The sequence below is a fragment of the Rhineura floridana genome, chromosome 12 (genome assembly GCF_030035675.1).
Source record: "Rhineura floridana isolate rRhiFlo1 chromosome 12, rRhiFlo1.hap2, whole genome shotgun sequence".
Taxonomy (NCBI): Eukaryota; Metazoa; Chordata; class Lepidosauria; order Squamata; family Rhineuridae; genus Rhineura; species Rhineura floridana.
The window spans coordinates 12,561,031-12,587,294 of NC_084491.1; the positions used below are offsets into that span (position 1 = coordinate 12,561,031).

Below are 26,264 nucleotides of genomic sequence, written 5' to 3' on the forward strand. Positions count from 1 at the left end.
GAGAGGGGGAGGTCTGAGACCCTGCGCTTACTTCTCATGGAAATCGACTGATTCTGAGCAAAATTACACAGTGTGGGAAAAGGAATTGCTGGCCATCCGAGATGCCTTTGAAACTTGGCAACATCATTTGGAGGGGGCGCAGCATGAGATTGAGGTGTGCATGGACCATCGGAATTTAGAGAGCCTCCACACTGCCCACAAGCCCAACCTGAGATAGGTGCACTGGGCGCAGTTTTTCGCATGCTTCCATTTTAAAATCCATTATATTCCCCAAGCGAAGAATAAGAGGGCCGATGCTCTATCCCGCAAACTAGAGTACCTGGAGAATCCTGTCCCGAAGTTGCAGCAGTTTATTATTCCCCCTGAGAGGGTGGTAGTCGGGGCATGTCAGGATTCATGGGTGTCTGAATTACGTACGGCTCAAGAACAGGACTCATTTGTCAAGGTGAAGCTCTCTGACTTAGCCACGCAGTCTGGTGCAGGGCCGGAGGACTTTACTTTGAATGAAGGGGTGTTATATCACAAGGATGCCATTTATGTGCCCCCTGGAGAAACGTGAGCCAGAGTACTGCATCAGTGCCATGATTCCCCCACTGCAGGGCATTTCAGGGTCTTTAAGACTTTACAAGCGGTAACCAAGGGAGTATTGGTGGCCCCGGATGAAGAATGGAGCACTACGTTCGATCTTGCCCCACCTGCACGCGAGCCAAACATGCCACAGGACGGCCAATGGGGCATTTAGAACCACTCCCCACTCCACAGGGCCCTTGGCGGATGGTCACCATGGACTTTATCACAGATCTTCCACCCTCGCAGGGGAAAACCACCGTGTTGGTAGTATTGGATGCTTTCACAAAAATGGCTCATTTCATTCTGTGTACTGGGCTCCCCAATGTGCAAGAGACAGCCAGCTTATATGTGCAGCATGTGTACAGGTTACACGGTCTGCTGGACAGTCTAGTCTCCAGTCGAGGGATGCAATTTACAGCGCGGTTCTGGCGAGCGATGTGGCAACTACTACAGAGTGAACTGAGTATCTTCAGCTCATCACCCCCACACGGATGGGCAAATGGAGAGAGTGAATGCGATCCTAGAGCAATATTTACATTATGTTAATTATCAGCAAGATAATTGGGTCTCCTGTTTACCCTTGGTGGAGTTCGCTTACAATAATGCCATGCACGCTCACATGCAACAGACTCTTTTCTTCGCCAACCTAGGGTACCATCCTCGAGCCTTTGCCGCCCCTCAACTCAACCCATCCATCCCGGCAGCAGAGGAGTTTGTACAAGAACTTCAAGTCATGCAGCAGCTATTGAAGGAGCAGTTGGATAGGGCCAAGAAGGACTATAAGAGAGCCACTGCCCAGCATCGTCAAGAGGGGCCCCCCATCCAAGTGGGTGATAGAGTATGGCTGTCTACACGCTATTTGCCTATGCTAGGTTGCTGCCACAAGTTGCAGGACCAGAGAGTGGGACATTTTGAGGTGGAAACGCAAATCAACCCGGTGGCCTTCCAGTTGAAGCTACCCCCACTTTCAAAATACACCCCGTGTTTCATCACTCTCTGCTGACGTTGGAACATCCTCCCGACCCACATTGAGCTCAAGTGGAGCCGTCTCCCCCTGTCTCAGTGAATGGGCAGGAGGAGTACAAAGTGGAGCAGATCCTAGATTCAAGGAAGCGCTGGGAGCACCTCCAGTATCTAATACACTGGAAGGGGTATGATCCAAACGTTCTTGGGAAACAGTGGAGGACGTTCACACCCCGGACTTGGTGAGAGACTTCCATGAAGCTTATCCGAATAAGCCCAGACCTTGGGGGTGGGGGGAAATGGTGTATAGAGGGGGAGATGATGTCGAGCCCCAGCTCTCTCAGGAGGATCAAGGAGGGGGGCTGGATGAGTGTCAGTGCTGGCTGCTAGCGCAAGGGGAAGAATCAAACTGTGTTGTGACTTTCGAGGACGAGGCGGGAGTGGGTGTGTTTGACACTGTGCCATTTCCCATGGAACGTTCTCCCGCTGAAGAAGACCGCGCTCAGCTTCCAGATGCCCCCATAGAGCCATTGGGGGATGTCTTGGCACATGCGCCAACTCCACCCCCCCCGAGCTCCCCCCTTGGCACGTTAAGCGCTTCCCCACCTCTTGAAGCCAGTCGGCACCTATCAAGGCTGTATTGCCAGATGAGCCAGCAGAGGCACACCCCCTTTTGCCCCGCACCAGATGCCGGGAGAAGCGCTTCGGTCAGAGGGAGTTTCTTTGAAGGAGTCAGAGATTACAGACGAAGACCTTTCCTACTTAAGCCTGCTCCCCCCTGACCGGGGTGCTGACTCAACTTCCTTCACACGCTGCAGAGTTTACTTAGGTAGCCTAGTTAGGGATTGCAGTGAGCTAGCATAGTGTGCCTATGAGACGTATTGCCTTCGATGTTACTTTAATAAAACAGGAATTGATTCCATCCTTGTCTCCATCTCATGAGTCTCGCTCTGGGCAGGACAATTCCTTATGTCTCCAGAGACTGCCTGCTCGTGTATGCAAAAGGCTTCAAGGCAAGCTTAATAGAGGGGAAGGAAAGGAGGCTGTGAGGTTCCTCTGCAGACAGGGAAGGAGTGGTGGAGAGCAAACATCCATAGTAATAGATGTGAAGTTGGTTCTTCATCACATTGTTTCAATCAAAATTGTTATTGGGAAAGACCATCCATGGCGTTTGTCAATACTGTGGTCAAACCCCCTCACTGAATCCTGTCAAAGAATTAATCCACATCCAGTGCAAGGAGCTGGTGTGGAGAAGACCTTTGTTTCAAAGCTGCCAGCATGTGGAATACAAGACATATGTGGGCAGACCTCTGATGCCAAGGTATTAATTTTACTGTGACGATTTAAATCTGACACTACCTGCCTGGCTTAAAAATTAGAGAAGGAGACATTGTACATATGATATGACAGCCTTTTTTCCTTTATTTTCTCTGAAGCCAGGGCCACAAGTATATAATTAAAAGTCTTCTATCACTCAGAGTTAAAGCCTTCTGGGCTGGGAGCCTTTTTAAATTGTGTTTTCTATTTAACGTAAGGAAGAGACACTTTGCAAGACACATCATGCATAAGTTATTTTTTCTGTTCTGGCCTCCATACCTGTAATTTTTAGCCTGGAGCACCTTAAACTCAGTTTGATATTATCGGAAGCAGGCATCTGCAACAGCATTTCTGTCCTCAGTATTTCTGAAATAGATGAGTCTCCTTTATGAAGCCAGTCTTTTCCTTTTTCCACCACTGCCCTGATTAAGCAAAACTCCTCTTTCAGTTAATTTAGGCGCTCTTTAAGTGGATTTGATATTACACACACCCTTCAGTAGATGGGAAGGAGTGCAGGGACCCTGCTCCACAATCTCTCTGGAGGGTTGGGAGATGTTGCCTTGCTATTCCTTCAAGACTGGCCTCCCAAGGGTGACAAGAGAGGCTTTGTCTTAGAGGGGCTGCATTGGCAGAGGAGAAAAAGTCAGTATAACTGAGCCAGATTTAGCTAAAGCACTTTCCTCATGTGGCATCTGCCATTTTGCACAAGGTCCCACTCAGGAAGGCCAACATATTTATATTAGTTCAGTTCTGGGAACCATATGCTGAGCTAAGGATCTCTTACTGTAGCACCTACTCCTCACAGAACTAGAGTTCCTAGGGAGAGGAAATGACAAGTCACTCTTAAGCCACATTCACTTCCTACATTTAAAGTGCTATTATTCCACTTTAAACACTCATGGCTTCCCCCAAATAATGCTGTGGAGTATAGTTTGATAAGGGTGCTGAGAGTTGTTTGGAGCAGAACCATCTTGCCCTGAGCAGAGAGAAGAAGAAAGAAGCTGAGGAACTGTCACCCTGCAGCTGCCACAGTCCGTCCTTCCCCAGCTGTCACCACTGGGGGATCTGCAGCAGAACCATGTTGTCCTGAAAGCAGCGAGCAGAAGAGTATCAGCTTCTTCTTAAACAAACAAGCTGGTCTTTTCCATTTTATTGTAACTTTTTTAAAAAAAAATCAATACTTTGCTGTAATAATCTTATGTAAACTGCTTTGTGGAAGTCTACCTGAAAAGTGGTATATAAATGCCCTAAATAAATAAATAATAACAGAAGAATGCGGTGGCTCGCCTGATTAAAGGCAGCTGCCGCTGAGCGCATATTACCCCAGTCCTCAAGGAGCTGCACTGGTTACCGATGGTTGCTCGGGCCAAATTTAAGGTCCTGCTTTTAACCTTTAAGGCCCTATTTGAAGCTGGCCCACTCTACCTAAAGGGACACCTTCACTCTCACCAAGGGTGCCGGCTAACAAGGTCATTCACGAATGGTCTACTCCTCATTCCCCCCATAAAAGCTAGATTGGTGAGGACCAGGTGCAGAGCTTTCTCAGTCGTAGCCCCCTCACTTTGGAACTCCTTGCCAACTGACCTCCGCCAGGCCCCTTCCCTGCTTTGTTTTCAACGGGCCTTGAAGACCTGGCTCTTTAACCAGGCGTGGGAGGGGGGTTAGGCTGTCAGAGTGCAATTCTAGGGGTTTTTAACTTTTTAATCTTTTAATGTTTTCTGTCTATGTTTTTATATGGATTGTATTTGTGTTTTTGTTGTGCATCGCCCAGAGTGGCAGACTAATCTCTGCCAGATGGGTGTCTAACAAATCTAATAAATAATAATAGTAATAGTAATACTAATAATATCCTCTATTCCCCTCACAGAGCTATAGTTCTCAGAGTTCCCTGGGAAGAGAACCTGAGAATTGTAGCTTTGTGAGGAGAAAAGGGTGCTGAGAGTTGTTAGGACACCCCTAAAAAAACTACACTTCCCAGGATTATTTGGGGGAAGCCATGACTGTTTAAGGTGGAATAATGACACTTTAAATGTAAGGTGTGAATGTCTTTAGTGTAGATACAGCCTTATTTTCAGAATTCTAAAATGTATTTTGAGGATGGAGCGGGGTTCAGTTCTTCTGTGGCTGAGGAAAGAATAATCTTGCGGTTTTGTTTGTTGACATACAAATGAGGAGGCCTGGTAGCCTGCCCCTACAGTTCACAGGACTTGGATGACTTCCATCCCCGATTTTTCTGAGGAGTCTTGTTCTCTCCCTCCCTCCATAAGCTAGACTTTGGTCAGGTGGCCCTGAAGGTCTGTGATAGGCCTCACTCTAAGTCTTGCTGATATTAAAGTTGTTTTAATAACACCTTGCATTTTTCTCTGTATTGTTGAAGGTGGGCATCTGCAACAGCATTTCTATCCTCAGTATATCTGAAATAGGTGTCTGTCCTTCAATAAGCCTTTTGTTTTTCCCACTGTAGCCTTGATTAAGCCAAACTCCACTTTCATTGAATCTAGGCCCACTTTAGAGGATTTAAAATAGCAAGGCCCCTCTTTTGAAATGTCATATACAGACTGTAAATGAAAGTTGTTTTAAACAAATGCTTCTCTCTCTCCTTTTATGGATTTTAATTTTTTATAGGGATATGTCTAGAACACTCCAATTCTCAGATTAAGAATCACTGTCTGACCTCAGCTTGCATATCTCTCTAGTACTCAGCAGCAGCACTCAGATTCAATGTCGCTTAAAGTAAATGCTTCGCCTTACTGCTCTTTCATTTATTTTTAATAAAAATAGTTGCTGAGTGATAACAGTATTAATTTTTCCTTAATCATCAGTGAAACTCATATTCTTACTAGAGATCAATAACTGAGTAGGGACAAAGAGGAACTCAACAGGAATTAAAGTAGAGTTCTGTGATCTTTTAATGTAGTGTGATCATGGTTAGAATTGTCAAAGGTTTCTTCATTACTCTAAAGCATGTTTCTGCCTGAAGTCTGGATTCCATTTGATAGTGGTGATCATGAAGGCTGAGGTTATTCTCAGTTATCCATTCATTCATTGGCGATCACTTGTGGCCAACTAAGATTGTCTTCCAAGATAAGGTCTTTAACGGTGGGTCCATAAGTGACTGCGGAGGCCAATTCTAGATCCACACAGCCTCCCACAGTGAGGACTTAGGTTTCCAGATGGAAGTCAGTAGCGATCAGGATTTGCTTGATGTCCCTTTTGCCCTGCACTTTGTCCCTTTGTATTTGTGTGTCTTCAAAGTCCATAGCACCTTTGATAATAGCCAACCTCCAATTGAGACGCTCATGGGCCAAAGCTTCCCAGGTCCCGATGCTCATGTTACATTTTTGTAGATTAAGAACATCTTTAAACCTCTTTTGCTGTCCACCGATATTCCGTTTTCCATCCTTAAGTTGGGAGTAAAGTAGCTGCTTTGGAAGATGGTGATCAGGCATTTGAACAACACGGCCAGTCCAGAGAAGCTGTCAGCTCTACACTGCGTCAGCAGTGCCGGTGGGGGGCTGGAAATTCCTGGGTGGTTGGCAGGGAAGCAAAGTCCTTAGCCGGCAGTCTGGTCATAAATCTGCCAGGTCTAGGAGGAGGGGAGCTGATAAGGGCCAGGCTTGTCCGAAGCGTACTTGCCGAGTCAGGAGTCCAGAAGTGAGGTCAGTAGAGGTCCGGGATCAAGTGCCAAGGGGTCAGTCCGAAAGAGGGTGCCAGGAAACTAGGAACACACAAGCCACGCCTGATGTTGCAGTCAGCAACAAGCTGCAGCCAAGGTGTGCCTTATGAAGAGCAAGGTTGACAGCAGGTGTGAGTCCTCAGCGTTTGGGCCTTAAGGAGACAGGCCTGCCTCTCTTCTGCCTGACCTTCTGCTGTCTACGTTCTGCAGGTGAGGGGGGAGTATCCTGTTCCCTGTCTGTGTCTGGCTGCAGGGACTGTGCTGTATCTGGGGTGCTCTGCAGCTGAGGAGGAGAAGGAGCTGGATTCTCAGGAGGCTCCTCCATGTCTCCTTCTGAGTCTGCTGCTCCTGGGTCTGCTGCTGTTACTCCCGAGTTGTCCTCATCTGAGGAGTCCTCTGATGGGGCCATGACAGAAGCTGATGTTGAAGGATCATTGTTTCAACACTGGTAGTCTTTGTTTTTTCCATAATGCTAACATTAGTCCATCTGTCTTCCTAAGTAATTTGCAGAATTTTCTGGAGACAGCGCTGGTGGAATCTTTCAAGAAGTTGGAAGTGGTGTTTATAAATGGTCCATGTTTCATAGGTGTACAGTAAGGTCGGTAGTACAATGGCTTTGTAAATAAGCATTTTGGTTTCTCTGCTAATATCCCAATCCTCGAACACTCAACGCTTCATTTGGGAGAATGCGGCACTTGCAGAGCTCAGACAATGTTGAATTTCAGTATTGATGTCAGCTTTTACAGAGACATGGCTTCCAAGATAGGAAAAGTGATCAACCTTCTCCAGCATCGCACCACTAAGCTGGATTGATGGTGCTACAGAGGGACTAGTTTGTACCTGTTGATGAAGCACTTTGGCTTTTTGGATATTAAGTGAGAACCCAAGCTTTCCATATGCTACAAAGACATTTAGGACAGTTTGAAGATCTTTCTCTGAATGTGCAGAGACTACATTATCAGCATATTGAAGTTCTACAACAGAGGTTGTAATTACCTTACTTTTTGCTGTCATCCTACTGAAATTAAAAAGCTTTCCATCTGTCTGATATATGATTTCCACACTAGTAGGAAGTTTCCCTTCAATAAGGTGTAGAATCATAGCAAGGAAGATAGCAAATAAGGTAGGAGCAATGACACATCCCTGTTTTACGCCTGATCCGACTCTGAATGGATCACTCTGAAAGCCATCGTTATCCAAAATTGTTGCTGTCATGTTGTCATAAAGGAGTTGCAAAATATTAACAAATTTATCAGGGCATCCAGTTTTCAGAAGGATGGTTCAATTTACAGTATCAAAGGCCTTAGTCAGATCAATAAACGCCATATATAAAGGTCAATTCTGTTCCCGGCATTTTTCTTGAAGCTGTCGTGCAGTGAAGATCATGTCCACTGTCCCCCTGGAAGGGTGGAAACCATTTTGGGATTCGGGGAGGATATCTTCTGAGATAGGTAGGAGGCAGCTTGCAAGGATCCTTGCAAGGATTTTATCTGTGGTAGCAAGAAGAGAGATGCCTCTATAGTTCCCACAATCTGTTCTATCACCTTTCTTAAAAAGAGTGATGATTATGGCATCCCTAAAGTCTTCCGGGATCTCCTCCTTCATCCAGATTTTTCTGATGAGTTTATTAAGTTGCTGTGTATTCTCAGTTATCTAATCCAGAGGTAATGGTTATAATTTTGGATAAGTCCCTTCTGGCATGCCTCTACCTTCAGGACCCTATTTTTTTTTTGCCTTGTTTCCTTTGTCTTTCAATTACATACTGAGAGAGCCAGAGAAGGGATGGGGCTTTGTTTGCTTGCTTGCTTGTTTGGTACAGTCAGAAATTTCCGCATGACAGTGATTGAATTGATTCGCATGCTTACAAGCACAGGTGTGAATGTCAGCAAACCAGATTAAACATTTACACAGCTGACAAGCTAACCAATATAGTGGCAATTAAAACCATGCATGCATAGATGTGACCAATTAAAACTATATATGTAGTGAAATAGGGTGACACTGTTAAAAAAAAATTTTTTTTTGTTTCTTCAGCGCCAGCATCATTGTCAAGACAAATGTTGTATTATGAAAATCACAGCCCCTAGACCAGGTCCTTTTTAGCCAATTCAGTAATCAAAGTAATCAGCAGTCAAAGTGACTTCAGTCTTTGCTGTCATAAAAAATAAATCAAGTGCATGTCAAGAATAGCAACTTTGGTCAAGCTGAAATGGGTCAACCAGAGAGAATTCTGGGAGTCTGTGGATCCCTGAGACACCCTACTGGGGGAGATCTGCAGCTCAGTGTCAGACAGACAATTTGCAACCTTGAAAGAAGATGCAACTGATCCTTAGCTGTTATCCCTTATCAGCTTCCTGAGATCAAAAGTCAGGAAGAGGGGGTGTTGTAGATCAGGACCCCTGGATGATGCTGTTTAGCCCCCTTATCTTCAAAGGCTTAAAAGGAGTGGATCGCGGCAGGGGCGGAATATGGCTATTTGTCTCTCCTCTCCTTGTTGACGGATAAACTCCATAAAAATGAAGGATGCTCCTTCAGTCTTTGTTCCCTATTTCCATCTACCTTGACTCGCCTGAAGTTTGACAGATAAAAGATGTTTGGGAACCAGGCTATTCTACTGGGAGAATAGGATCTATTCTACTGTGAGTATAGGATCTTAGTTTAGAAAGTTCTTTGTTATTTTTCATGCTCTGTACTGAACCTCTCACCTTTGTTATCCCAATGAACCTCGTGTAACCCATCTGAGGGTGATTAGCTTTAAGGAAACAAACTGCTGCTCTCTCTTTTGTATATACCATTCTACTTACTTTTAAATAAACTATCCTTTTATAAATGGTGTGTAACTAAGGATTCTAAATCTAGTCCTTGATTGCTGAACACTACCATTGATTAATGAGAGTTAATCCCTTTAGAGTTCACATAGGACTCTGAGATCCCTTCTCTCAGAGAAAGGAACCAGGAAGAGGGGTGGTGGCAGTACTACTGAGTAATTACTCCTGAAGGAGGGAGGGTTTTGCCTGGGAAACAGAGACCCAAAGGAGTTGGGACTGTTCTCGGAAGCAGATAACCCCCCTTGGGGTGCTGAGGGCAAGGGACCCCAGGGGGACAATTCTTTGACAGTGCATGTCAAGTAGAGTTGTTCTTGACTTTTCCACTGGAGCTCACTGACCACCAGTGGTCCATTGACCACAGTTTGAGAAGCTCTGCTCTAAATAAATTCTATAAATGCTAGCCTGGGTGTGTGTATATACCAGGTTTTCTGTATATGGGTCAAACAGATATCTCTTTGTCTCTTTTCCCTTGCTGTTATGAGATGGGCACAATCAAAGTCTTCATCTTAAAGCTAATGGCTACTTTCCCATTAATATGTCAGGACTGAGGAAGGCAACACTTGACAACAGCACGCAGACCGGGACAGGAGCTCTAGTGTGTGTCTTCAGAATATTAAATGACATTGGTTTTGCAACAGAGCAACAGAAGCTGTTTCTGTTAGAGGTGACAGGAGGTGCCATTGTCCCCATGGAGTACTTTTTGTGGCAAACCAAGTGGTTATAATTGGGAAAATTGTAGGAAAGGTGTAAGTAATAATAGGCTTCAAAGCTTACTCCTTTTGCCTTCTTGAATGGAGAAACTCTTTAATCATTGCCTGGTTAAGATCACTAGCTAATGCAGACATTCTGACTCTCCTTATTATCTATAGATCAGGGGTAGCCGAAGTGGTGCCCTCTAGATATTGCTGGACTCCAACTCTCATCAGCCTCAGACAGCATGGTCAATAGTCAGGGATGATGGAAGTTGGAATCCACCATTTGGAAGGCATGATGCTATAGATAATGGGTTGAATCCAATGCTAGTCATACTCAGAGTAGACCATTGAAGTTAATATACATGACTAAGTCAGGTTCATTAACTTTAATGGGTCTACTCTGAATAGGACTTAGTTAAATACAACCCAGTCTAATTATATTCTGATGCATTTCTGAATTTCCTTTCCTTTATTTTTAAATAAGTGTTTTAATTTTGAAATCACACAGCCATTTTTAGTGTGAATGCAGCCCCAGACTGATCCAAGCCTCCTACTACATGATCTCCCCCATCAACGGTTCCATCATATCTTGGCACTGACTCACCCACCACCCATATGTTAATGAACCTATAAAAGTTATGTCACAAATAGTCCATGCAGTTTTTGTTAATTTAAAAAGCTGGAGAAAGAGGATGATGGAATGGAATAAATTGAGGATTATCCCCCCTTTCCAGATGTACTTTGGTTGAATACAGTGACTATTTACAAAGTGGTAATTCACCCATGGCTGCGTACGCACCATGCATTTAAAAGACATTTAAAGCATCCCCTCAATAATCCTGGGAACAGTAGTTTAAGGGTGATGGGAATTGAATATAGGAAACTGCCTTATACTAAGTCAGACTATTGGTCCACCTAGCTCAATATTATCAACACTGATTAGCAGCAGTTCTCTAGGCCTTCAGGCAGGAAATCTCTCCCAGCCCTACCTGGAGATGCCAGGGATTGAACTTCGGACCTTCTGCACGCAAGGCAGATGCTCTACCACTGAATTTCAGCCCTTCCCTAGTTCTTTGAGGGGTAAATTATGGTTCCCAGGAGTCTGGGAGGGGTATGTACAGTGCTTTAGATGCTTTAGATGCACAGTGTGTACACAGATGGGCAACATACATTCCTAGGACCACATGCAGTGCTTGGCTTAATTTTCATGAGTGGGAAAAATGGGAGGGAGTGGCAGAAAATGCACATCCTCCCTGCTGAGTTCTACAATGGCAGCCCTGATGCTAAAGAGGAGGAAGCTGACAGCTGGTGCTTCCCCATGGACAGGTTGTAAGTAAGAAGCCAGGCAGGTGGGAGCTGGCTAAGGGCAGACTGATGTTGGTGGGGGCTGTGCCCCATTCATCCTGATGAACTTCACTGCATGTTTATATAACACTATGTACTAGGAAGCTGGTTCTTTGAAGTGTTCTGAAGAGTGATGAGGACTGGTGCCTTGCTTCCCCACATAATCTGCTTTGGTGTGGATCAAATGAATGTGTTAAAATTCTTCTTGCCACTCTTTAGGGCAATCTAGACTTAGCCACTCCTCATTGGGATGCTATACTATATCTTACTAGTTTGATGGTTAATCTGTTGTTGTGACTTTCCACCTGCTTGAAGACATTCAGGCTCACTATCTTAAACTTAATTGTCTGAGTAGCACTGTAATTGCCTTGTACAGATGATGCCAAGTACAAGGAGTCAGCCTTATTTATTATTGATGCCTCCAAGCAACAGATCTGGGTCTTCTTCCTTCTGCTAACCACCCCACACCGTCTTGTTCTTCCTTGGATTCAGGCTTCTTTCTCTGCACAGTGATTTGCAGTGTCCTGTATGATCACACAAGCAAGATACTGTATACATGCAGTTACTTCTGCATCCAATGACAATAAATTAAAATGGGTGGGGAACCCGTTTTGTGGCCCTCCAGAATTTATTTATTTTATATCTTGCCCTTCTTCCCAAAGGAGCTCAGTGATAAAACAATACCATTAAAAATAAAATATTTAAAAGCCATTAAACACCAGAAAACAATAAAAACAATCACATACTCTCACAGCTAATAATTTCAAGATTGCTGATAACAGTATCTTTCAGATATTTCAGCCATCAAATTATTTATTATTTGATTTATATCCCGCCCTTCCTCCCAGCAGGAGCCCACGGCGGCAAACAGAAATGCTTAAAACGTCATAAAAAGACCTTAAAATACATTAAAACAAAATGTTAAAAACATTTTTTTTAAAAGCTTTGAAAACATCTTTTAAAAAAGGGTTAAAAACATATTAAAGAAAACATATTAAAAGCAATTCTAACACAGACGCAGACTGGGATAGGTCCCAACTAAAAAGGCTTGTTGAAAGAGGAAAGTCTTCAAAAGGTGCCGAAAAGATAGCAGAGATGGCACCTGCCTAATATTTAAGGGGAGGGAATTCCACAAGGTAGGTGCTGCCACATTAAAGGTCCGTTTCCTATATTGTGCAGAACGAACCTCCTGATAAGATGGTATCTGCAGGAGGCCCTCACCTGCAGAGCGCAGTGATCGACTGGGTATATAAGGGGTAAGACGGTCCTTCAGGTATCCTGGTCCCAAGCTATATAGGGCTCCAATGTCTGGGTAAACTGTTTAAATGCTCCAATGCCTGGGTAAACTGTTTTGAAATTCCTCCTGAATGTTAATAATGAGGGAGACAGATGCACCTCTGGTTGGGAGTTGTAATCCAGCAACATCTGAAGGGCCACAGGTTCCCCTCCCTGCCCATCTCATTCCAAAACAGATTTGTAGTGTGAACCAGAACAGTTCCTTCTACCACCTCAAAGATCTACAACGGTGGTTCTTAACCTTGACCCCTTTGAGAATCTGATGACAGCTATAGACCCCCATAAATACACGCATACAATTTATTTTATTGCATTGTATTTTTTTTGTGTGCCCAGTTCTCGGACCCCCTGAATCCCAGCCATGGACCCCCTAGGGATCCATGGACCACAGATTTAGAGCCCCTGATCTACAAGCTTATTTCGGTCTACCACATGCTGTAGAGTGAGAGTGTAGAACTGGTGGAAGAACCTCAGACTGATGGTGGAGAATCACTTTACTGAATGCTCCCCTGTGCAATAAAATAACTGCTCCCTATAAGTAGCACAGCAGCGAGGGACTTAATAGAACCTTTTGCTCTTGATGTGTGATGGTTTGGTTTTTTTTTTTAGTGTTTATGAAGAGCATTCAGAATTAATGTCTTGCCTGCCAACTTAAGTATTGCAGTCTGTCTTACCACCTCAGCATTCCACCACCTCCTTTTGTTGTGTGCAGACAAGGCCCCATGAGGCAGTATGCCTCTTTGCCAGAATCCTGGATAGCTTCTGTCCTAAACAGTAATCAGTAGGTCGTGAAACACACAGGCGTGATGCAGTATAAAACACAGGCTTCCCAGGCTCATAGGTGGGGTGTGTATCTGGGGGGGGCACCCCCTAAAATTTTGCTAACACCCTATTTGTTTTTTACAAAAAAATAAATGTATTAAAAAAAAGTCTGCTCTAATTTTTTTGATGCCCTCATACTTTCTTTTCTGCTACCCCCCTAAACTTTTAGGATGGCTAGGGGACTCTTACATGGTTGTGTAGACTAGATGTTTGTTGGACTACAATTCCCATTGTCTCTGAAGACCATTAGCCATGTTGGATATGGCTGATGGAGTCCGATGGCATCTCAAGGGTGACAAGTCCTCACTCTTCCTGTAGTGAAGGCAGTGTCTGCCACAGGCTTGGTAACAGAAAATGTTTTGATATTTTTATCCTTTTATAACCACGGGGTTCTTGAGGACTAGTATTTGGATTTTTCAAATGGCACATTTTTAAGCCAGCAAAGGTGGGAGCAGAATGCAGCGGGCAAGCACAGCAAGACCAACGGTTCTTCATGTAATGAAACTGTGGTTTGGGACGGTAGCTTCCTTCGCGGCTGCCATCTTCTTCCCCCTTTTTGCCATTTGCAATAGCAGCAGCAGCAGGAGCAGCATAAAAAAACCAAAGCCAAGATAGCCCATCACCTTTATTCGACCTGGGCCAAGCAAACGGTCACATAATGTTTCCCTTTCTATGGATTTTGGAATAAAAAATGATTTTTGGGATTAAAAACAAGAACAAAAGCGACAAAAAATGCACTCCAGCGCGCAAATCCTTCCCTCCCCCTCGAGGCGCCACGCGTTACCGGCTCTTAGGAGGAGGCGTGGGTACACTAATCCCAAACGCATCTCCGCCCCGAGTTCTCGATCCGACGAATAGGAGTAGAGGGGGGCGTGCCAGTCTACGACAGCGGAGGCGGAACATCGGCCTCCTCCCTAGTGAGCATGCGTGGCGGCAGCTGCCTGTCAGTCAGTTAGCCTCTTGCTGTTTTTGCGCGGGCCTTAGTTGAGGGGAGCCGGCAGGACACACGTCAGAGATTGGCGGTGTGCTGTGGTGACGGGTTGCAAATCGTAAGGTAAGGAGGAGAAGATGGATGGTTGGATATGGAGCTGGTGGACTGTGGGGACTGGCCGAGGGGAGACTGGGAAGGTTTTGTTGGGCGAACTGGGGTGAATGTAGGGACTTCGCTGAGGCGAGAGTTGGTAATACAAGCGGCGGGTGGTTGAGGAACGGCGCCTCCCACTTTACCTGTTCAGTTCATACATCGCTACACACACACAGACGTCATACCCAGATGCCTCGTGCCCTGTCCCCTCCCCAAAGTGATGACTGCTGGCCTAATTATGTTGACCCCGGTTCCACACACAACAGTGCCCGCAGACAGTATGCCCCCCACATATTGTGCTCCCCTCCGGAATCTATTGGATGAAGGGTGGTTTAGAAATATTTTAAATAAATAAATAATAGATGGTTCCTTCTCTTCTCTCCCCTCCCCCCCCGACTGCCCCTGTATCTCTGCAAGGATCTGAGTCTTGGACCCAGTTTTATTTCTCCTTCCCTTTATAGAGTTCACTCCCTCCCTAGCAAGTAGCCGTGCAGGGTCAGTCCCTTGCAGACTCAGCTCCACAGGACTTAGCCCATTTAGATTCTAGAGTGCTCATTTCCTTCCACAGTATCCCAAATACTCCCCGTAGGACAGCCTTCTGTCCCTCGCTCTCTTTCGCTCCCCCTCCCCTCCCCTCCCCGCTTTCTCTCATCCAAGATCATCCCTCCACAAAGACTGAGTTCTGGGCCCAGTATTTCCTCCCCCCTCCCACATGTACCCCATGACTAGCCATGCGGTCTGCTAGGGACTTGCCAATCTATCAGCTGTTACCCCAACATCTCCAGTGTGACCTCCGTCAATTCATACCCTAGTCTGATCAGTCATCCATAACTAATTGTACTCATGCCCTCAGGATGCCCCCTTCTGCTCAGCATACATACAAATGCCCCCTGTGGGAGCCCCTCATTTATTTCCCCATCCCCATTGCTCAGTGTACACCTAACTGTGCCTCATCTGAGAACCAGCAACCTCCTTCCCAGCTAATCCACCCACATATAGAGTTCATCTTGCTTCCCAATGTTCCTGCAGAAGTGCTTGACTCTAGGGTACAGTTTCCCTCCCACCCCCTCGTGTGTGTAGCCATGCAGTATGACTTACTCATTTGGCAATTGCTATCTAGTCCCCATAAGATCTTACCTTTTACCCTAATGCTGCCTATTTAGATCTCAGGCTGCTCCCTCAGTCCCCAATAAATGCTTTCCAAAGGAGATTCTCCCCCTCACTCCTTTCCTGAGATTCCCTTGCTACACAAGGACCTCACTCCAGGGCCCAGGCTTCCCCCCTTTCAAAAAAAGAAATATAGACCCACTTCCTCACCCGTAGCACCTAGCTATGTAGTCTGTCTCATGTGTCACTCAGTTGCTATCCCCAAAGATTCCACTTACCTGTGCCTGTACCCACAGCTTTTCTGTACTGTATTTAGACCCCAGTCTGTTCAGTCCCCACTTAACAAACCCAGATCCTTCTTATAGGAGATCCTCACTTGTTCTCCTGCCATGTTGGGAATCATATATAGATGTGTGCCTCCTGCACATTTCTCAGATGCTGTGGAAAACTTGCTCTCCCCGTACAAACCTGTAAATAGCACAGCTGTAAGGTTTCAATGGAAGCAGGAATAAAGTTTCCTGCAGTTTAAGGTTATGCCAGATGCTAGATGTGTGTGCTTTGCTCTTCCCTATCTTGGTGCCTGCCTGAGCCTTTGTTCCAGTTAATGTTGCACTTGCTGGACATGATTGAGTACTTTGCTGAGAGTGCATAACTCTCATGAGAGATGTGGGAAATGTTGTCATGTCATGGAGTTTTGCCTTCGAGGCAGAGTTTTGTCTTTTGGGAGGGAATCTATATAATCTACCAGCAGGAGTGTATTCATCAACCCTTGAGTTGCAGGCATTGTCAACCTTTGGGGTCTATGGATATATTTGCAAACTGGATAAACTGTTTTTTGCACTATGCACACATGCGTGTATTCATTGTGACCATACAAATGAATAGTCACTCTCTTCCTCCACTCCCCGCCAGTAATTAGGTTTGGAAAAAATCTTCCATTGGCTATAATAGAAGGCTTCTTTCAAGTCTCCTTTCAGCAGGCAGAAACGGGACCCTGCAAGTGCCAGGGAAGGCCTCTGTTGGCACATATGTGACTGCGGGTGCCATGCTGGTGACCCATGTCTTTAACGAAGCATTACACACCAATGCTTGTAACTGAACCTTGATGCAATTTTCTAAAATGAAAACCAGCTTTGGAAGAATGGAATTCAAGAGTGAAGAAGAACTGTGGGAGTGAGGGGCCTTTCTGGCAAAAACACTTTTGGAACTTTGAAAGGGAGGGAAAATGGGAAAGCAGAGACAGAGAGGACAAGAAAAGGGTCCTCTGAAGCTGCCTTTGCTTCTCCCTACTTTTTCCATGTTTAATTTATTAAAATGTTTAACACATACATTGGATGAACCTCAGGGAAGACAATATTGAATTCTAAAATATGTAAAAATTTCTTAATATAAAAAATATAGCAGCAATGTCCTGAGTCAGTAATTTTGATGTTAAGTTGTCAACTGTTGATGTTCACATCTTAAGAAAAAAGGAGTGATATACCAGAATCATGAAATAATAATGTAAGTCAATAAATGCATGTTCAATATTGATGATGTTTAAATGGATTGCAAGTCTGGTTTATATATGAGAGCAACAAACCTATTCTTAAAAAAAATTAGCAATCCTTTAATACTTAAAATAACAACACACACCTCTCATATACTTTTTAACCTTTTATGTGAGTGCCTTATTGAGAAGAATGAAACCCTCTTTCTGCTTCGTAGTTAAGGAGAAGTATAAATAGTCCTAGTTTTCTGTAACTAGAACAAACGTTTAGCAACACTTTTTATAGGCACTCATACTATACCAAATGTGTACACTGACATTTTACATTTACGGTTTTTATAGATCTACATCCTAACAAATATTTTGCTAAACTTTTATATTCTACATGACCCGTAGCCTAGCGTAAGGATGAAAATATCAGTATTATATACAAAATTGTTGTGATGTTGCCTCAACAGAATTCTCCAAAGTCTCTGTGGCACCTCATATAAGTATCTGGCCTGGATGATGGAATGTAGAGTAGGTTATCAGGTGGGACAGAGCACAGTGTGGGAAGCTTGTGACTTGATTGGGGACTGATGTTAAACTGGTGATGGCAGCTTCTTGGCAAAGCAGGAAGTGAGAGAGGGTGATGCTTACTAACAGCTTAGTCTTAACTTTGTAAATACATCTTGAAAAACTGTAATTTCAATACTTTGGCAGAAAATTCTTCCCTATGCTTTGAGGAATCTAGAGAGACACTCATCTAGTTATTGTTAAGGTCTGTTGCTTTCTTGCTGGATCGCAAGTAGCACAGTACAATAAAAATGCTTAATGTAACTTGGCCTGCTTTTGTACTCTTCAAAGGTTGTGTCGGGAGTTCTTGCGTAAATACTCCTTGCCCCCACCTTTTTTAACAATGAATTTTGGAGTGTGTATGTCACTGAGTATACTGCAGAACCCATGTGAAATAGGCAATGTATTTTTCTTCTCTTCCTATTGGCTGAGGGGAATTCTGAAGTACCTTGAGTTTTGGCTGATGAACAGGATAAAAATGCTGCTGCTAATAATAATGTATACTGGCTAAACAAAATAAAGAGGAAAGGTTATTTGAGGAAGAGATGTCTTGTTTCTTAGGCAGGGTTGATTTGATTTAAAACAAATTGATTTAAATCATGATTTAAATCGCTTCTCTGAAGGACTTAATTTTAATGATTTAAATCACTAGTGAGGAAGATTCTGTCTAATTATAATTTTTTAGCAGAAGTACATTATTGTTTAATGTAACCGTAATAAATATTCAGAGATGTAGGTTTCATTAAAAGGTAGTTACACACTAAGCAATTACTCTGAATTGTTTTCAGATTAATTTTCATCAGAAAATGGGATGATAATTTGGTCGTTTTAGTACTAAAGCAGAATGAGCTTGTGAAGTCATTCAGGAGATGTTCAGATAACTGGATGGGGACTAATGTTGTCCTTATCTTTAAAAAGGGCAAAAAGGAGGAATCTTGGAACTACAGACTAGTTAGCCTGACATCAATCCCTGGGAAAATTCTGGAACAGACAGTCAGTCTGTAAGCACCTTGAAAACAATGCAGTGATTACTAGAAGCCAACATGGATTTATCGAGAACAAATCCTGCCAGACTAATCTTATCTCATTTTTTGATCGGGTAACCTCCCTGGTGGACTGTGGGAATGCTGTGAACGTAATATATCTCAGCTTCAGCAAAGCTTTGGACAGAGTGCCCCATGATATTCGAATTAGCAAGCTAGCTAAATGTGGGCTGGATGGAACAACTATCAGGTGGATTCACAGTTGGCTACTGTGGTTCCTTCTAAAAGTGGGAGGAGGTAATGCATGGGGTACTGCAGGGCTCAGTCCTGGGCTCCGTGCTCTTCAACATTTTTATTGATGACTTGGGTGCAGGGAACACCTGTCAGATTTGCAGGATAAAATATAGGGAGGGATAGCTAATACCCTGGAGGAGAGAAACAAGATTCAAAGGGATCTTAATAGGCTGGAGTACTGGGCTGAAAACAACAGAATGAAAATTAACAGGAATGAGTGCAAAGTTCTACACCTAGTTAAAAGAAACCAAATGCACAGTTTTAAGATGGGGGATACATGGCTTAGCAATACTACATGCGAGAAGGATCTTGGGATTGTTGTTGATCACAAGCTGAATATGAGCCAAGAGTATGATGTGGCTGCAAAAAAGGCAAATGCTATTTTAGGCTGCATTAACAGAAGTATTGTTTCGAAATCTCGTACCCCTCTATTCTGCACTGAGCCAACAGTGTAATGTGGCTTCCAAAAAGGCAAATCCTATTTTAGGCTGCATTAACAGAAGTATTGTTTCCAAATCACATACCCCTCTATTCTGCACTGGTTAGGCCTCATCTTAAGAACTGTGTTCAGTTCTGGACACTGCACTTATAAGAAGGTTGCAGACAAACAGGTTCAGAGGAGGGCAACAAGGATGATTAGGGGACTGGAAACAAAGCCTTATGAGGAGAGACTGAAAGAACTGGGCATGTTGAGTCTTGAGAAGAAAAGACTGAGGGGGATATGATGGGACTCTTCAAGTAGTTGAAAGGTTGTCACACAGAGGAGGGCCGGGATCTCTTCTCGAGCATCCCAGAGTGCAAGACACGGACTAATGGGCTCAAGTTGCAGGAAGCCAGATTTTGGCTGAACATCAGGAAAAGCTTCCTAGAGCTTGACAATGGAACCAGTGATCTAGGGAGGTGGTGGGCTCTCTTAATACTAGAGGTACTGGACAAGCACCTGTTGGGTATGCTTTAAGTTGGATAAGCTGAGCAGGAGGTTGAACTTGATGGCCTAACAGGCCCCTTGTAACACTACTCTTCTACGATCCTAATCATATTTTTGTCATGATGTACCAGAATCACCACCACCAAACCAAAGGCTTTTAAATTGTACTAATGAGATTGTTCATTCTTCTGGTTACTTTTCTTCTTCAACAGACAACATTAACAAAACATACACATGAATTTTTGAATGGTTAACTATTTCACTTTTTAGGTAAATATAAAGTTATTTAAAAAAATAAAGTTTAGGCAATTTCTGCCAAGTCAACTTGAGAAACTTAAAATATTGGGTGGTACATTTAACAGTCTTCTTCATCTTTGTCTTCTTTGTTCATTGTCTGGAAAAGAAATACAAGCTTTCCTGCTTTGTCAGTTCCCAACTTATTTCTCAATTTAGAATGAATTAGTTCCAAGGAAGAAAAAATTCTCTCTTAACCCGCAGAAGAGGCTACTGCTGCTAAGAGCTGGATTACCACTTCAGCAGTCTCCTTGTTCAGATCTACTCCATCTCCCCAGATTCTCTATTCATTGACCTTCTCTCTATTTGTACTTAGAGAGGCAAGGCCTTGAGATAGAGCGTGTGTACTTCATGTACACCACCTGCAGAATAGGAGTGATCAGGCTACCTCCCATCTCCATAAACTGCTTTTAACATATTCATAGAATATAATTAGAAGTTGTATAATTGGTATTCATGATGATATTGACCTAGGTTCTTTCTTGTTATAAGAAAATTTTGAAATCTGATTTAAATAAAAAATATCTCATTTAAATTTTAAAATCTGATTTTTTATTTTTTTTAAAAAAAAATCATTGATTTTTATCAACTCTGTTCTTAGGTTTGTTAACAGTTCCCCCCCCGTCTTTTCTTATTTGTTTTCTTTCATAATTCTTCCCCCGTCCCCGTATCTGGCCCGGCATAGGACCAGTTGATATACATTCAATGATCCAGTGTTATTTTTCTTCAGAATAAACCTATTGAAATTAATGGACATGACTAACTTAGATTTGTTAATTTCAATGGATCTATTCTGAGTAGAACTTAGCTGGATACAACCCAATCTGAAAACTTGACACTTGTATTAATTTTCCAGGTAAGTTGGTACAGGATGGCAGCCTAGGTTTTTCATTAGGGTTGGCACTGGGGAAAAACAGGGATTTTAAACAGCTGTATGGCAGGCAGAAATTCAGCAGGTCAAGCCTTTTCTATTATGGGGATACAGTTATGCGAAAAGCTTTGTCACAGGAGAGTGGTAAAAATATGTCTGAAACTTGTCCTGCTTTAACAAATAAGCCAGTAAAAAGATCAGAGATGCAGGCATGGATTAATCAGACACCACCACCCCAGGAACTATTGTGATTCTCCCCAATACAAATCCTAGATTTGGAATGTCTCAAAGATATGTAGCAGGACCATATCAGACCTTGGGCATGACCTTTAACCGAACCAGACTGTCATCTCCTCCCCCAGCCCGAAGGGTTGATGTGTTAAGATATTTAAAAAACAGCTTCAGAAACTCCAGATCTAACAGGAAATAATGTGGTCTTGCTACAGCTGGTTTAGTATTATGCTAGCTTTATGCAGGAACCACAAGATGAACTTTGAATGATAGCAAACTGCACTCTAAGAAATAGAACCTTTTTAATCTTAGTGGTTTGATGGCTTATTAGGTAAAGAAACCAATGTCTTATTAACCACTTTTTATAGGAATATTTTTAGCACTATGTAGTGACAAATTATTATGTTGAGGTGCCTTTTAGATAGGTATATAAGGAGCTTTTTAAATTGTAAGGGTGCTCTCTCTCTAACTTGGTTGTGGGATGGAGACCCAGGCTTGGTAAAGTATATTTTTGTATTGTAAGACCTGATCAATGCTCTTTTAATCATTCTTAGGGAAAGTATTTTCTGTATTAGGGATAGATAAATAAAATAGATTTGTATTATTCATGGTGTTCTTGCCGGTTCTTCTTCAAAATAAGTTGTCTCTCCTATAATACTAAGAAAGGTATTGGAGGCTCTTTCATAAGGACTTGTTACTCACAAAGGGAACCATTGTTCTTAGGAACAGTAACACAGTTTGGGGTACAAGTGCCTGAAGAAGAGGTTACCATGACAGCTTCACCATGACTGTTCTCTAATCTTGTGTTATGCCACGCCCCAATGGCAACCATTTTCTGTTACACTGTTTCCCCATGGCAGCCATTTTGTGACTGGTGCCCCAGCACTCTCTCAACATTTGTAATGTGCCCTCTGGTCCAAAAAGGTTGGCGACCTCTGGTGTAAGGGCTTGATGCCATATTTTATGCTGTTTGATTGGGGTGACCATGATTGACAGCTTGAGGCAATTGACCAGTTGGCGGGGAAGGGGACTCATGTAGGCAGGAGACTCTGGTACCTCCAGAAAGTGAGAAGTAGGATGGAGATGGCTGCCAGACAGCTATGTGGAGTCAGAGGGGTGCTGGTTTTATTGGGGGGGAGGACATCATAATATGGAGTCTGCTATTCCAGTGAACTCTAGGATGATTTAAAAATTCCACCTGGGTAGTTTCGGGCATTTGTGACATACCCAGGTATGTTTCAGGCAGTATGCCACAAAAAAAAGTGAACAGAGGTGCTGGGATTGATAGTGGACGTTGATATGAGAAATGATATAGCATGTACAGAGCTTTGAAATAGCATTGGTTCTGCTTGAAGGAAATGACATGGTGTCTGTGACTGTACATGCACACAGGTGTAAGTATGCAAATTCCCACAGAGTGAAAAGGCTTTTATGTTTTTTGTGAGTTTGCACTGTTTTTCTCATACATAGTTGTGGTTATATTTTGTTCACCTCTTTGACATTTTAAAATACACTTTATTTTATAAATGCAAACTTTTAAGTACAAAATTTGTTTAAAAGTGAGTTATAAAGTTTGACAGATCACATCACCCTCCTGTGCACACAATTTTCTGTGGCAGTTTAACCCTAATTTCATATTGTGACAGCCCTATTAAGTAAGTGGCCAGATGTTTGCACATCTCTGATGCTGCATCTCCGATGCAAAAGCTATTGAGATAATAGTGATAAAAATGGATAGGATGGCTGGCCTTGCTGCTGCACTTGGCATTGTTTCCCAGGTATTGGACCTGAACCAAAACTATGGTACCCGGGGCAGGATTTGACACAGTTGTTACACAAGAGACTGTCTGTCCCCTTTATTAATATGCACATGTCTCTATTTGGTGCTGTGTCTTTTTATGGACTTTGGACCTTTTATCAGGAGTGTTCCTTGTTTCAGGACTGCCTGATCGGACAGAATCTAATCTGCATTTGACCAATAAAAGTGTCCCCTTAAAAGTAGTTGCGGCTCGAGACTTTAACATGGTGTCTATCATAACTGCAGCAAATAACTAGATGCTTCTCAGTGTGTAAGAGAAGAACAGTTGTTTTTCATACCTGCTGCCCATGTGCTGTGTGTGTATCAATATGCACTTTGACCATTTCAGTGTGTCATGCCATCTGGAAGTTACATATCGTTGAAAAGTTGACAGAAAGGAGAGGGAGCATCTTGCATTGGCTTTCTTCCATTTAAATATAGTTTTAGTGGAAAAACAGCTAGCATGCCGCTGTGAGTACAAATAGTGATTTTTCATTTATGCAGCACTGCTGATGTACGAGGCTCTTTGTAATGTAATGTAAGTTAAAAAGGTAGGACTGCCATAGAGGGCTTACAGTCTAAATGACCAAATATCAAACCACTCTAGATCTGCGAGGCATGTACATTTTCACTCTTCTGTTCCATGCCTTCTCAATTCTAACTCCTTCCAAGGGTGGGTCTTCAGTGGAGTCTTGATTGACAAGGATGTTATGACACTTAAAAAAAAATCTGAAGTGCATTCTTGCTAAGAAGACATTTTGGTTCTATTAAAGTTAATCATACTGGCACCTGTTATCTGATCTGATGGAAATCTAGCATGGTCTTGAGTTGGTGACTTCAGGGTGAGTCTGTCACTCTTTTCCTCAGAACCAGTAAGTATCCTGATGAGATAATTATACAACTGGAAGGGATTAGAAGGTAATTTAATCCAACCTTCCCTCCCACTGGAAGCTAAATCTACCATACCAATTATTCCAGCTGGGTGGTCCATGATTGTTTAAACAAAAGCATTCCATAATGCAGAGAATCTGGAGGGACCATGTATGTCATATCTTACCATAGGTGTTTATATTCAGCCTCAAATGGCTGGAAAAAGCTTGAGAAGGCAAAAATTAAAGTTCCCTGAGGTTTTGATAAATTCCTTCTCTTTTAAAATATAGAGTGCCAGTGTGGTGTACTGGTTAAGGTGGTGGACTATGACCTGGGAGACCAGGGTTCGAATTTCCACACAGCCATGAAGCTCACTGGGTGCCTCTCAACCTCAGAGGAAGGCAATGGTAAACCCCCTTTGAATACCGCTTGCCATGAAAACCCTATTCATAGGGTCACCATAAGTCGGAATCAACTTGAAGGCAGTCTATTTCCATTTCAAAAAATATATAATCTAACAGTGTGATTCAAACTTGTTTACTTCAGGTGCTGGTTATCACTTAAGTGTAGTGTCCTTGGGGGGTCCTAACCATCCACTAATCCTCTCTCTATGCACTCATCTATCCATCCTCTCATCCAGTGGGAATTTGACTGTCTGTCCTAGAGCAGTGATTGTCAAATACATCACTCTCCAGGATCCCTACCTCTTCTAGTGTTTTTATCCTTCAAAGGCTGCTACCTTCACTCTCCATATCTTACCTGTAGATCCACTTCCAGAGATTTCAGGAAGAAGAAAATATCTAGCCAAATAAAAGAAGAACTTGCCATGGACAGATTAGACTATTTGCTTATCTAGCCCCATTTTGGTTACTCTTGACTGGCAACAGCTCTACAGGGCCTTAGGCAGGGGACTTTCCCATCACCTGCTACCTGATCCTTTAAGTGGAGGTGCTTGAGAGTGGACCTTCTGCACGCAAAGCAGATGCTGTACCAGTGAGCTATGGTCCCTCCCAAGGAATCTGAGCTAGCTTCCTATCCACAGGGTGGCAGGAAGCAGTGTGTGAATTGCTCTCTGGCCAGATACTGGCATTAGAAAGAAATTCTGGTTTAGTTTCTAAATGTTCTGAAGACAGACAGCTTCAAGCTTCATGAGAATCTTTTCTCTATATTATTATTATTATTATTTCCATCATTAGTTACTGAACTAAGCTTGAGGTTTTGTTGTTGACATTTAAAACCCTAAGCAACTTGGGACCAGGATACTTAAGAGGCCACTTCCCCTGGTACAGACCAAGCCAATCTTTAAGATCTTTCAAAGATTCCCTGTTGGCCTTTCCATGACTGGTGACAACACAGAAGTGGGTCTTTTTAGTGATAGCACCCACCCTTTGGAAGGCCCTTCCCTGGATAATTCATCCATTAAACACCACTTACGAGTGGGGTACCACAGGGCTTGGTCCTGGGCCCAGTGCTCTTTAACATTTTTATTAATGACTTGGATGAGGAGGTACAAAGCATGCTTATCAAATTTGCAGATGATACAAAGTTGGGGGGCATAGCTAATACCGTGGAAGACAGAAACAAAATTCAAAGGGACCTTGATAGGCTGGAGCATTGGGCTGAAAACAACAGAATGAAATTCAACAGGGATAAATGCAAAGTTCTACACTTAGGAAAAAGAAACCAAATGCACAGTTATCAGATGGGAGATACTTGGCTCAGCCATACGACATGTGAGAAGGATCTTGGAATTGTTGTTGATCACAAGCTGAATATGAGTCAACAGTGTGATGTGGCTGCAAAAAAGGCAAATGCTATATTAGGCTGCATTAACAGAAGTATAGTTTCCAAATCGCGTGAAGTACTAGTTACCCTCTATTCAGCACTGGTTAGGCCTCATCTTGAATACTGCATCCAGTTCTGGTCTCCGCACTTCAAGAAGGATGCAGAAAAACTGGAACGGGTTGAGAGGCGGGCAGCAAAGATGATCAGGGGACTGGAAACCAAGCCCTATGAGGAGAGACTGAAAGAACTGGGCATGTTTAGCCTGGAGAAGAGAAGACTGAGGGGAGATATGATAGCACTCTTCAAGCACATGAAAGGTTGTCACATAGAGGAGGGCTGGGATCTCTTCTCGTTTGTCCCATAGTACAGGACACGGAATAATGGGCTCAAGTTACAGGAAGCCAGATTTTGACTGAACATCAGGAAAAACTTCCTAAGTGTTAGAGCCATACGACAATGGAACC

The 26,264-nt window shown here is 43.2% G+C and overlaps 1 protein-coding gene across 5 annotated transcripts in view; it reads left to right on the top strand.

Annotated features, from left to right (window-relative positions):
* Positions 1-26,264, top strand: part of SLC39A14 (solute carrier family 39 member 14) — a 114,668-nt gene that overhangs the window by 47,134 nt on the left and 41,270 nt on the right. For 3 of the 5 annotated variants that reach the window (XM_061593318.1, XM_061593317.1, XM_061593320.1), the window contains exon 1: positions 14,428-14,565. The exons of the other annotated variants lie outside the window; for them this stretch is intronic. The gene's annotated coding sequence lies outside the window, so the exon portion shown is untranslated. Of the gene's footprint in view, positions 1-14,427; positions 14,566-26,264 lie in introns of those variants that run through there. 5 annotated transcript variants of the gene reach the window in all.